This window comes from Giraffa tippelskirchi, chromosome X, assembly GCF_054371585.1.
Source record: "Giraffa tippelskirchi isolate mGirTip1 chromosome X, T2T-mGirTip1v1.2.pri, whole genome shotgun sequence".
In the NCBI taxonomy this organism is placed as follows: Eukaryota; Metazoa; Chordata; class Mammalia; order Artiodactyla; family Giraffidae; genus Giraffa; species Giraffa tippelskirchi.
Window position 1 is genome coordinate 33,070,104 of NC_137289.1, and position 11,647 is coordinate 33,081,750.

Genomic DNA, 11,647 nt, shown 5'->3' on the forward strand with positions numbered 1-11,647 from the left:
TTATCTATACAAGTAAATATTGTTGGAAGGGGATTGTCTCCTTAGATTCTTGGGGAAAAATATTGACTACTATTCAACTTTAAAAACTTAAGTATGTTACTTAGTTCTAATAAGAAGTGTCTTGGGTGTTTAACATGCTCTGCTTTAATTAATTAAATAGAAAATTTAGAAGGAGGTGTTATCAACGTTCCCAATTTATAGAGGAGGAAACTGAGGCACTGAGGCATTAATAACGTTACCAATAAGTGAAAGAGATACTTTTGGGGGAGCGTTTTTATCTATACTTAGTATCTAGATTATTGCAGAAAGTTTCACACATTGAAATACTCGATTTCGATTCTGTATTTTAAAAAATCAAAATTAAGTGCAGTATTTGGATCTATGAAGCAATGTCCTGTGTGTTTTACGTGCTCTGGTTCAGTCAATTAAATAAAAATAGATGAGGAAAGTGTTATCAGCATTCCCATTTCATAGATGAGGAAACTGAGGCATAGAGGCATTAATGAAGTTGCCAAAGTGAACGAGAGGCTTTTTGGTGAGCATATTTATTGGAACTTTTTAAACTTGGTTGGAAAGCGCATTAACCATCTAGATTGTGGGGGATATAAAACTCGATTTCAATTCTCTTTCAAAAAAAAAAACCTAAATGAAATATATTGCTTAGCTCTACTAAGCAATGTCCTGGATGTTTTACATGCTTGCTTCATTTAACTGAAAGGAAAAAGATCTACAAGTAAATTCTCTTCAAAGTGCCCATTTGAAAGAGGACACAACTGAAGCACAGAGACATGAATTAAGTTAATAGTGCTTCAAAGAGATGCTTTTTAGTGAGCCTATGTATCTATACTTAGAAAGCTTCATGGGAAAGGGCATTTTCTACCTAGATTGCTGGGGGACAAAACCCGCTTTCAATTCTATTTTAAAAAAGTAAATATGTTCTTTACATCTACTAAGCAATGTCCTGGGTGTTTTACATGCTCTGCTTCATTTAATTACAAAAAATCAACTAGGAATGTGTTATCAACATTCCTGAATTATAGACGAAGAAACTGAGGCACAAGGGCATTAGTGAATTTACTAATAAGTGAAAGAGATGCTATTTGGTGAATGTATTTATGGATATTTAGTAAAATTTTCACAGAATGTCACTATCTAGATTGATGGTGAAAAAAACAAACATTCAATTCAATGTAAAAAATAAAATATGCTACATAGACCTACTATGCAATGTCCTTAGTGTTCCACATGATTGGGTCCATTTAATTTAAAAATACATATGAGGAAGGTGTTATCAAGAGTCCCATTTTGTAGATGAGGAAACTGAGGCACAGAGGGATTAAAAAGTTAATAAGAAGTGAAAGAGGTTCTTTTGGTCAGTGAATTTATGTATACATTGTAAAGCTTGTGGAAAGGGCATTGTCTATCTAGATGATCAGGGAAAAAAACTTGATTTCCAATCTGCCTATTAAAAAAACAGAATTAAGTATGTTATTGAGATCTACAAAGCAATGTCCTGGGTGTTTTCCATGCTCTGCTTAACTTAGTTTAAAAATTCTATGAGGAAGGTGCCATCAACATTCCCATTTTATAGATGAGAAAACTGAGGCACAATGCATGAATGAAGTTACTAGGAAGTGAAAGATATACGTTTTTGTGAGCATAACCATATATACAAGTAAATGTTATTGGAAAAGCATTATCTATCTACATTGTTGGGAAAAAAATTGTCTCGATACTCTCTATTAAAAAAACCAAAATTAAGTATGTTAGTTCTACTAATCCATGTCCTGGGTGTGGTAGATGCTCTGCTTCACTTAATTAAAAAGAAAACATACGATGAAGGTGTTCTCAACACTCCCAGTTTATAGATTAGGAAAGGGAGGCACAGAGGCATTCATGAACTTACTAGTTAGTGAAAAGAGATGCTTTTTAGTGATCGTATTTATCTAGACTTAGTAAACTTTGTGGGAAAGGGCATTGTGTATCTAGTTTGGGAAAAATACTCGATTTCAGTTCTATATTTAAAAATAATCAAAACTAAGTATGTTACTTAGATCTACTAAGTTTGCCCTGGGTGTTTTACACGCTCTGATTCACTTAATGAGATAAATATCAACAAGGAAGGTCCTATCAACATTCCCATTTCATAGATGAGGAAACTGAGGCACAGAGGCATTCATGAAGTTGTCAACGTAAATGAGAAGCTTTCGGTGAGTGTATTTATCCGAACTTTGTATATTTTGTGGTAAAGGGTATTGACTATCTAGATTGCAGGTGATATAAAACTGGATTTCATTTATCTTTATTAAAAACAAAAACAAATTTAAGTATGTCACTTAGATCTACTAAACATATCCTGGGTGTTTTACCCACAATATTTCATTTAATTAAAAAGAAAATCCACAAAAATGGTGTTATCAACATTCCCATTTTATAGATGGGGAAACTAAGCCTAGAGTCCTTAATGAACTTATTAGTTTCTGAAAGAGATGCTTTTTGTTGAGCATATTTATCGATAGTTAGTAAAATTCTTGGGAAAGGACATTAACTACCTCGATTGTGAGCAAAATAAATCTCGATTTCAATTCTGTTTAAAAAAACAAAATTAAGTATGTTAGTTAGATCTACTAAGCAATGTTCTGGGTGTTTTACGTGCTTTGCTTCATTTAATTAAAAAGAAAATCTACAGGGAAGGTGTTATCAAGATTCCCATTTTATAGATGATGATACTGAGGCACAGAGGCCTTAATGAAGTTACTAGTAACTGAAAGAGATGCGTTTTGGTGAGCACACGCATGGATACCTAGTAAACTTTGTGGGAAACTGCACCGTCTATCTAGATTAATGGGGAAAAACAACTCTATTTCAATTCTATTAAAAAAAAAATTAAGTATGCTTCCTAGATCTACTAAGCAATGTCCTGGGTGTTTTACATGTTCTGCTTCATTTAATTAAAAAGAAAATCTACGAGGAAGGTGTTATCAACATTCCCATTTTATAGAAGAGGAAACTGAGGCACAGAGTTGTTAACGAAGTTACTAGTTAGTGAAAGAGGTGCTTTTTGCTGAGCGTAATTATCTTTATTTAATAAACTTTCTGGGAAAGGGCAGTGTCTATCTAGATTGTTTAGGGACAGAACATCATTTCAACTCTCTCTTATAAAAGAAAAATGAAGTATGCCTGTTAAATCTACTAAGCAATGGACTGTGGTTTACGAGCTCTGCTTCATTCAATTAAAATGAAATTCCCAGGTATAGATGAGGAAACTGAGGCACAGAGGCATTAATAAAGTCACTAGTTAGTGAAAGAGATGTTTTTGGTGAGCGTATTTATTTATACTTACTAAAATTTGTGGGAGAGGACATTCTGTATGTAGTTTTTTTCAGAAAAACACTCGATTTCAGGTCTATATTAAAAGAAATCAAATTAAGTATGTTACTTAGATCTACTAAGCCATGTCCTGGGTGTTTTACATGCTCTGTTTTGTTTAATTTTAAAAAATCGACTAGGAAGGTGTTATCAACATTCCCATTATATAGATGAGACTACTGAGGCACAGAGGGAGTAGTGAGCTTAGTAGTAAGTGACACAGATGCTTCTTGGTGAGCGTATTCATCTATACTTTGTAAACTTTGCAGGAAAGGGCCTTGTCTATCTAGACTGTTGGAGGAAAAAATCTCGACTTCAATTCTATCGATTACAAAAAATTAAATATGTTGCTATATCTATTAAGCAATGTTCTTGGTGTATACATGCGCTCCTTCATTTAATTAAAAAGGAAATCTACAAGGAAGGTTTGATCAACATTCCCATTTTATAAATGAGGAAACTGAGGCACAGAGACATTATTAAAGTTACAAGTTACTGAAAGATGCTTCTTGGACAGTGTATTTGTCTATACTCAGTAAATTTTGTGGGAAAGGGCATCATCTATCTAGATTATTGGTGGGGGGGATATACTTGCTTTCAATTCTTTGTACAAAAAAAAAAGTATTTATGTTACCTAAATCTAAGCAATGTCCAGGTGTTTTACATGCTCATCTTCATTTAACTTAAAAGAAAATCTACAAGGAAAGTGTTATCAACATTCTCATTTATGGATGAGGAAACTAAGCACAGGGGCATTAATGAAATTACTAGTAACTGAAAGAGGTGCTTTTTGGTGAACGTATTTATAATTAGTAAACTTTGCGGGAAAGGGCATTGTGTATCTAGTTTGTTGGGGGAAACTACTCGATTTCAGGTGAATATTTTAAAAAAATCAAAACTAAGTATGTTACTTATATCTACTAAGCTTACCCTGGGTGTTTTACATGCTCTGCTTCGTTTAATTAAAAGAAACATCTACTTGGTGGTGTTATCAACATTCCCATTTTAGAGATGAGGAAACTGAGGCACAGAGACATTAAGAAAGTTATTAGTAAGTGAAAGATGATGTACTGGTGAGCATACTTATCTATACTTAATAAACTTTGTCGATAAGGGAACCGTCTATAAATTTTTGGTGCATTTTGAGTTGAGATTTTTGTATATGGTATAAGATAAGGGTTTAATTTTATTTTCTGCTTGTGGCTATTCAGTTCCTTGTTCCAGATTACATTTGACTTTAACTCATGTATTTTCTGTTACTCCATGACTTACTTATGCCGTTGGCCCTTGTTTACAGTACATGGACACGGAATTAAACAATTATGCACACGCGCACACACAAATGACAGGGAGGAAAAGGATGACAACTATGAAGAAAGAGAACGTAACAGGAAAGAAGAGCCTTTGTAGTTCAGATGAGACTCCCAGGGTGGCTCTGCACACAGTGTTTCAGACGGAGAGGAGATCATGTTGCTCACCCATTTCTCCACCCACATGGAAGACCACTAAGTAAGTGCTAGACCCCTTCTGGGAAGATCTTTGCTACCTCAGAGTCTGCCAAACGGGCTGGAAGGAAAATAAGAGGATGGAGCCAACACTGGACAAGCTCAGCTAATAAAAGTCTCCAGGCTCAGTAGCCTTGATCAAAGCCATCCGGTCTTCTTTTGTATTCACCAACCAATCGACAAGTCTCTTTTTGTAATGTTTCCTCTTCTCACTGGCTATCAGCTAAGGCTCCTATTTTATTTTCGGGGGGGGGGGGGGCATTAGTTGAATTTTCCTTCCATGACCTCGAAGCCTTTATTGCTAAAGATTTCCTCTCAGTACTGATTGTTTGGATCAGAAACTTAAAAACGACGATGAAAAGGTCATCTCTCTACCTTCTTTCTTGCTTTCCTGGAATTTGGTGTGGCCTAGCCAGAGGTGTGTCTCAGGGCTCAGCCAGAGCAACTCTTCCACCTTCGCTTCACTCCCAAATCCCTCAGCACTGCTCTGGGGAACTACATGGGAAATACTAAGAAGTGTGTAAAGTGTAAGGAGTTTACCATCTAATTGAGAAATCACAAAATACACATATACCTACACACATACCACATTCACCCATGTACACACACACACACACACACACTGGTCATCCTTTCATATATATACATATATATATATATATATAATTTTTTTATTTTAATTGGAGGCTAATTACTTTACAATATTGTGGTGGTTTTTGCCATACATTGACATGAATCAGCCATTGGTGTACATGTGTCCCACCATCTTACTTCCATATATTTAACAGTGACTTGCACTGGAAGTAATGTGTGATTGGGATCCGATGAATTGGTCCCATTTTAAGAGCAGTAAAAGCTCAGAAGACAAGAGTACTGTGAGCTGGGAAGGCTTCTTCCAAGAGATAGAGATTGACCTAGAACCTGAAACATCTGAAAGTCAATGGGATTGGCAAATTGCATTTCTTTCCATCGAGTAGACTAAAAGCAAATAGTTTTTCCTACTCCTGGCAAGGACCAAAAATGTCATTTGAGGTTTCCCCCTGAAGGATGCTCGCAGAGAATGCGGCTGTAGAGAGCAATCCTTTGAGGCTTGAGCCCAGGCTGTCTTAGGGTAATATATCCTTAGTGAGGTGCCTGGTTCCTGCTTCATCAAGCTTGCTTGTCATAATGGCCTAATAGGTCAGGCAGAATTTAAAGAAAAATCATGAAATTTTACGCTTAAGGCCTGGTTAGAGCAAAGAGATGCTCTATCCCACCGTCTGGACTGGGATGACTCGGCCACAGTGACTCGGAACAAACCCGAAGGGCCCATGGTGTCCTGAGATAGGGCAGTGAATGCAAAAACAGAATCACTTTTATTGCCACATAAAACCACCAGTAGTAGTAGATATCCAAGTCTGTCTTTATTTCTTCTTCCCCTTTCTAAGGCAGGAATTAGATACACAAAAACCCCCTCCCCTGGAGTTTTCCTCTTACTGTATCAGTGTAGATACAGAAAAACTTATATCCTATAAAAACCAACCATAGGGGCTTCCCTGGCTTTGTGTTCCCAATGCAGAAGCCTGAGTTCTATCCCTGGTCAGGGAACTAGATCCCACGTGCGGCAACTAAGACCCAGCAAAGTAAAAAAAAAAAATAATATCTTTTTAAAAACCAACCATAAAAAGTCACTTTTGAGGCAATCAGGTAATTCTGAATACAAGCGACTGGGTGATGACACCAAGAGATTATTAGTACCATTGAGGTGCCCGGATGGCTCTGTGGTTATGTAGGAAAAAGCCTGTATTTTTAAAGAAAGTACACATAAAGATATAAGGATGAAAATACATGTCTTGAGTTCCTCTCAAATTAGCACCGCCAGAAGAGGAGAGTGAGTGGGGAGGGGAGGAGGAGAAAAGGACAGAAAGAAGAAGGGAGGGAACAAAGAAGAGGGAAGAAAAAACAGGATAGATGAAGCACGTTTAGCAAAATCCTGATAAATATTGAATCTGGACGATGATTTCTATGAGGGTTCATTATTGAATTACTGTATTCTTTCTACCTTTGTGTATGTTTGAAAATTTCATGATAAAAGTTATTTAAAAAAATAAAAAGTCAAATTGCTTAAGACAAACGACAGTAATAGAAATCACTCTTTACATTTTTAGTCAGTTAATATTAATAAAGTATCTTTCCATACTTCATCTCGCATCACAAGAATTCTGAAAATAGCAAGACATACAAACAACCTAAGCATGCATTGATGGTTGAGTGGATAAAGATGTGGTATACATATACAGTGGGGTATTATTCAGTCATGAGAGAGATGGAAATCTTGCCATTTGCCACAACATGGATGAATCTAGAGGACATTATGCTAAGTGAAATACAGACAGAGAGAAACTAAAAAATTAAAAGAAAAAAGAAAAAGCATTCTGTAAGGTGATTGATTTTTATTTTAGCTAGTAGTAGTCATAACAATAGTCACCCTATTTTACACGACTCTCAGAGAGATACAAGGCGTGCTCAGTGTCATGTGACAAGAACTTGGGGCCAAAGTTCTGGTTGTGTGAAGGCAACTAAAGAACAATGCTGTGTGCTGAAACCAGATTCAAGTGTTCCAACTCTAAAGCCTGGCATCTTTACTCAAAACTCTGGTCTGTGTTTGGGGAGGGGATAGTTAGTGTCATCATGCACCCCCTTACTTATCTGATGAAAGGTGCACACACTCTTAAAATTTACATTCAAGTTCAGGGACTTCCCTGGTGGTCCAGTGGCTAAGAATTCATGTGCCCAATGCAGGGGGCTCTGGGTTCGATCCCTGGTCAGGGAACTAGATCCCACATACTGCAACTAAGAGTTCACGTGCTGCAACTAAAAATCCCGTGTGCTGCAACTAAGACCTGGCACAGCCAAATAAAACTAAATAAATACATATTAAAAAAATACGTACACCAGAAAATTTTACTTTAAAAAATCTTTTAAAAAGGAAAAATATATCATTAAACAATTTACATTCAAGTTCAAGAAGGCCCATGATTTCCCTGATGGCCAACCATGGCCTCCAAGTCAGGAAGCTGTGTCCATCCTTGTGGCTGAGCGCAATAAATGCAGTGAGCTGAGCTGGGAGCCAAGTTAGAGACTCTCCCCCTCTCCTCCACATCCTAAGACCCTGATTTCATTATCACTGCCCCTGACCAAAACCACTACACTGATCCGTGTCCAGATGCTGGCATTCTGACTCCTTTCATAATTCTGACCTCAATCTACCTTTTAAACTTTATTTCTCACCCACGGTAGTGTTACCTTCAGGCTCTCCTTCCGACTCCCTCTCAAAGCCACACTTTCGGTCTTCCCTGGTGGCTCAGTGTAAAGAATCCGCCTGCCGATGCAGGAGACATGGGTTCAATCCCTGGTCTAGGAAGATCCCACATGCTTCGGAGCAACTAAACCCGTGCGCCACAAATATTGAGCTTGTGCTCTAGAACCCGGGAGCTGCAGCTACTGAACCCTACGTGCCACACCTGCTGAAGCCTGTTCGCCCTAGAGCCCGTGCTTCCCAACAAGAGAAGCCACCACAATGAGAAGTCCATGCACTGTAACTAGAGAAAAGCCCGTGCAGCACTGAAGACCCAGCACAGCCAATTTAAAAAAAAAGTCACCCTTTATCTGTACTCACCTGGCCACATCTGGCTGTGTTGGGGTTCCCTGAGACAAGCTTGCACTCATGCCTCCTGGGGCTGCTCGTGCTACCTTTTTTTTTTTTTTTAAGTGTAGTTGATTTACAACATCAAGCTCCCTGTTTTATTATTTTATTTTATTTTTCATGCTATCTGTTTTCCCTGGGATTCTCAGCACAACCTGCTCAGCATCTGCCAGTATCTGATCCATCCCGTGGGGTACAAACAACACCCTTCCCACAAACACCAAACCCGCTTCTACCACGGGCTGCTAAGAATAGTCTTTTCAAAGGTGTGAATCTTGGCCCTACCTTTGGGCTGTGCAACCCTGGGAAAGTCACTGAACCTCTCAGAGCCTCCATTACCTTGGTTAGGAACTAAAGAGAATGATGGCCCCCTCCTCGGGCCAATAAGATCGATTAGTCAGGCCCGGGTGCACAGTGAGCTCCCATACGGTGTCACCAGCATGAACAAGCATGGCCATGTGGCATTCTTACCAACTCTCATATCCATTCAGGAGCAGGGGTGATACTCCATGTCCAGCATCTTCAGTCGTGGTGCAGGCCCCCAGTCAGTCCCGACCCCTTAACTCAGCATCAGCGGAAGTTATCTGAGCCCTCACCATGGACCTTTCTTGTATTCCTTCATGTAAATGTCACAACACTGTCCAGCAGCTACCATCATGATCCTCCCCCTACAAAGGTGGTATCTGAGGCACAGAGAGGTCAGTTAATTTACCTCTAGCCACACAGCAAGTTAGTGATGGTAGGGCTGGACACTCTGTCTCCAGAATTTTCAGCTTCTTTCTCTCACATGGACTGATCTCTCTCTCTCCAGACTGTGAGAACCCATGGCACAATAGCTGTGTCTGGAATCATGACATTCTCCACACTGCCTGAGGTAGGGCCTTGTAAACACAGCAGCCAACAAAGGATTACTGACTGAAGCATACATAGGGACAAAAAACATGGCAGCGACACGTTCTCAAGAAAACTCTCTGTCCTCATTGCCAACTGCCAGAGAATAACCATCATCTCTCTTCTCTCATGGACCTTTGTGAATAAATAAATAAACCATACAATTGACTAAAGTCAGAAGTGTAAGACAGGGACTTCCCTGGTGGTCCAGTGGCTAAGACTTCGTGTTCCCTATGTAGGGGGCCCGGGTTCAATCCCTGGTCAGGGAACTAGATCCCATATGCTGCAACTAAAGATCTTGCATACTGCAACTAAGGGTTTACATGCTGCAGTGAAGACTGAAGATCCTATGTGCTGCAACTAAGACCTGGTGCAGCCAAAATAAATAATAAATAAATATTAAAAAAAAAAAAAAAGAAATGTAAGGCAGCATAGGATGGCTATTGGTAGCACTTTGTTTTTATCACCTCGGTTAATTCTCACAATAACCTGGTGAGGTAGTTACTATTGCTATCCTCGTTTCACAGATGTAGAGACCAAGATTAAGTGAGAATGAGTAACCTAACAATTTAGCTAGCTAGCAAGTGGTTAGCACAGCCAGGATTTATAGGCCAACAATCTGGCTCCAGGGCCCTTCACTCCCATCAATCTAATACATCAAACCATGATTCGTGGTTATTACTTGAGGCTCCATTCAGTATTTAAGGTTTTAAAAGTGTGAAGTTAAGTAAAATTTAAAGAAAAACACTATCATGACTGATGCCAAAGTAAGGCAACGTTTGTCAAGGGTCACATGGGTTACTACAGTTGGGAAAACACAAATTCACTGTGGAAATCTGAGCTGTAAAGGGACACACTTCCTGAGCTCTCATAGAATTCTTAGCTAGTCTAATGCAAATCATGATGAAAACTCTAATAGGTCTCTCATGAGATAACTAATATTAAGACAAAATTGTGCATAGGATATCCAGCCAAGAGAGGCAGAGGCTTGCTGAACTCAACCAGGGCCAACATGAGGAGGAAACGTCTTGGTTAAAATCAGGAAGAGGTATCAGATTGCCAACTCTTACCATCTTTTTGAAAAAGAATTGGTCACCAACCCCTTTTTTAGTTAATTTCTTAGCCACTCTCCAGAAACATGAAGCAAAAGGTATTATGCGTTAGGCACTGTAGGTGAGATGACCTGGTCCCATGATACATTCAGGAGCCCACAAAAATGATTTGGTTTCTGATCTCAAATGGGGTTGACAAAAACAGTTGTGTAAGATAACACAAGATAAGTACATGGTCAAGTATAGGGCCCATTGTTAGAAGTTATTTTCAGTATTTAGGATATTAACAAGCCTTGGGGCATCCATAAAACACTTCTTCAAGGAAAAATCATAGAGCCTGCAATCTAGCCTGGCTCTCTTTTATTTGACAATGAATAAAATTTATTTATTCCTCAGAAAGGGCTCAGGAAGGTTTCTAGAAAACATGATGAGGCGAGATAAGGGGGTGGGGGAGGCAGCTGCAAGAAAGCAGGTAATTTAGCCACGTCCACAGGAGTCCACCCCAGGGTACATGTATACCTCTAGAGGATTTACAGCCAGAAGCAATAGGGGCTGTTTATAAAGATGTAGCACAATCCATAGTTGCAACAAAGGCAAAAACAAAAGGAAGGGGTGCTCTCTGTACCCCTTGAGTGTTCTAAACACTGTGCAGGTTTCCACACTTGATATTTGATGTGGATTCGTTACTAAAATAGGCTAAGGGCCTTTCTTAAGGGAGTGGGCTGGGGTTTTGTTTTGTTTTCATAGCGCATCTGAGCACCCCACCTGCTCAGAAAACCCAGCCCTGAACTCCTGCTCCTGGAGACCGCTGGAGTATGGCAGACTCGGACTTCAGCCTCACTGCAAAAACTCAGAGCAAGCAAAGGCCTAGCTGGTCCACTTATACACGGGTTTTTTTCTGTAGACACACAGACGGCCCTCCATATCCGTGGGTTTCACATCTGCAGATGCGGAGGGCCCGCTATGGGACTCGAGCATCCGCAGATTTTGGTATCCTCGGCGGGTCCCAGAACCAATCCCCGGCGACACCACGGGGTGAACATATTAGTTTGATTGCTTCTCCTTGCTTAGTACTGGCTGCTGGATATGGCGGGCTGAGCCAGGAGCTAGTCCCCAAACGTTTCTCCAAGGTCTACGGAGCGAGG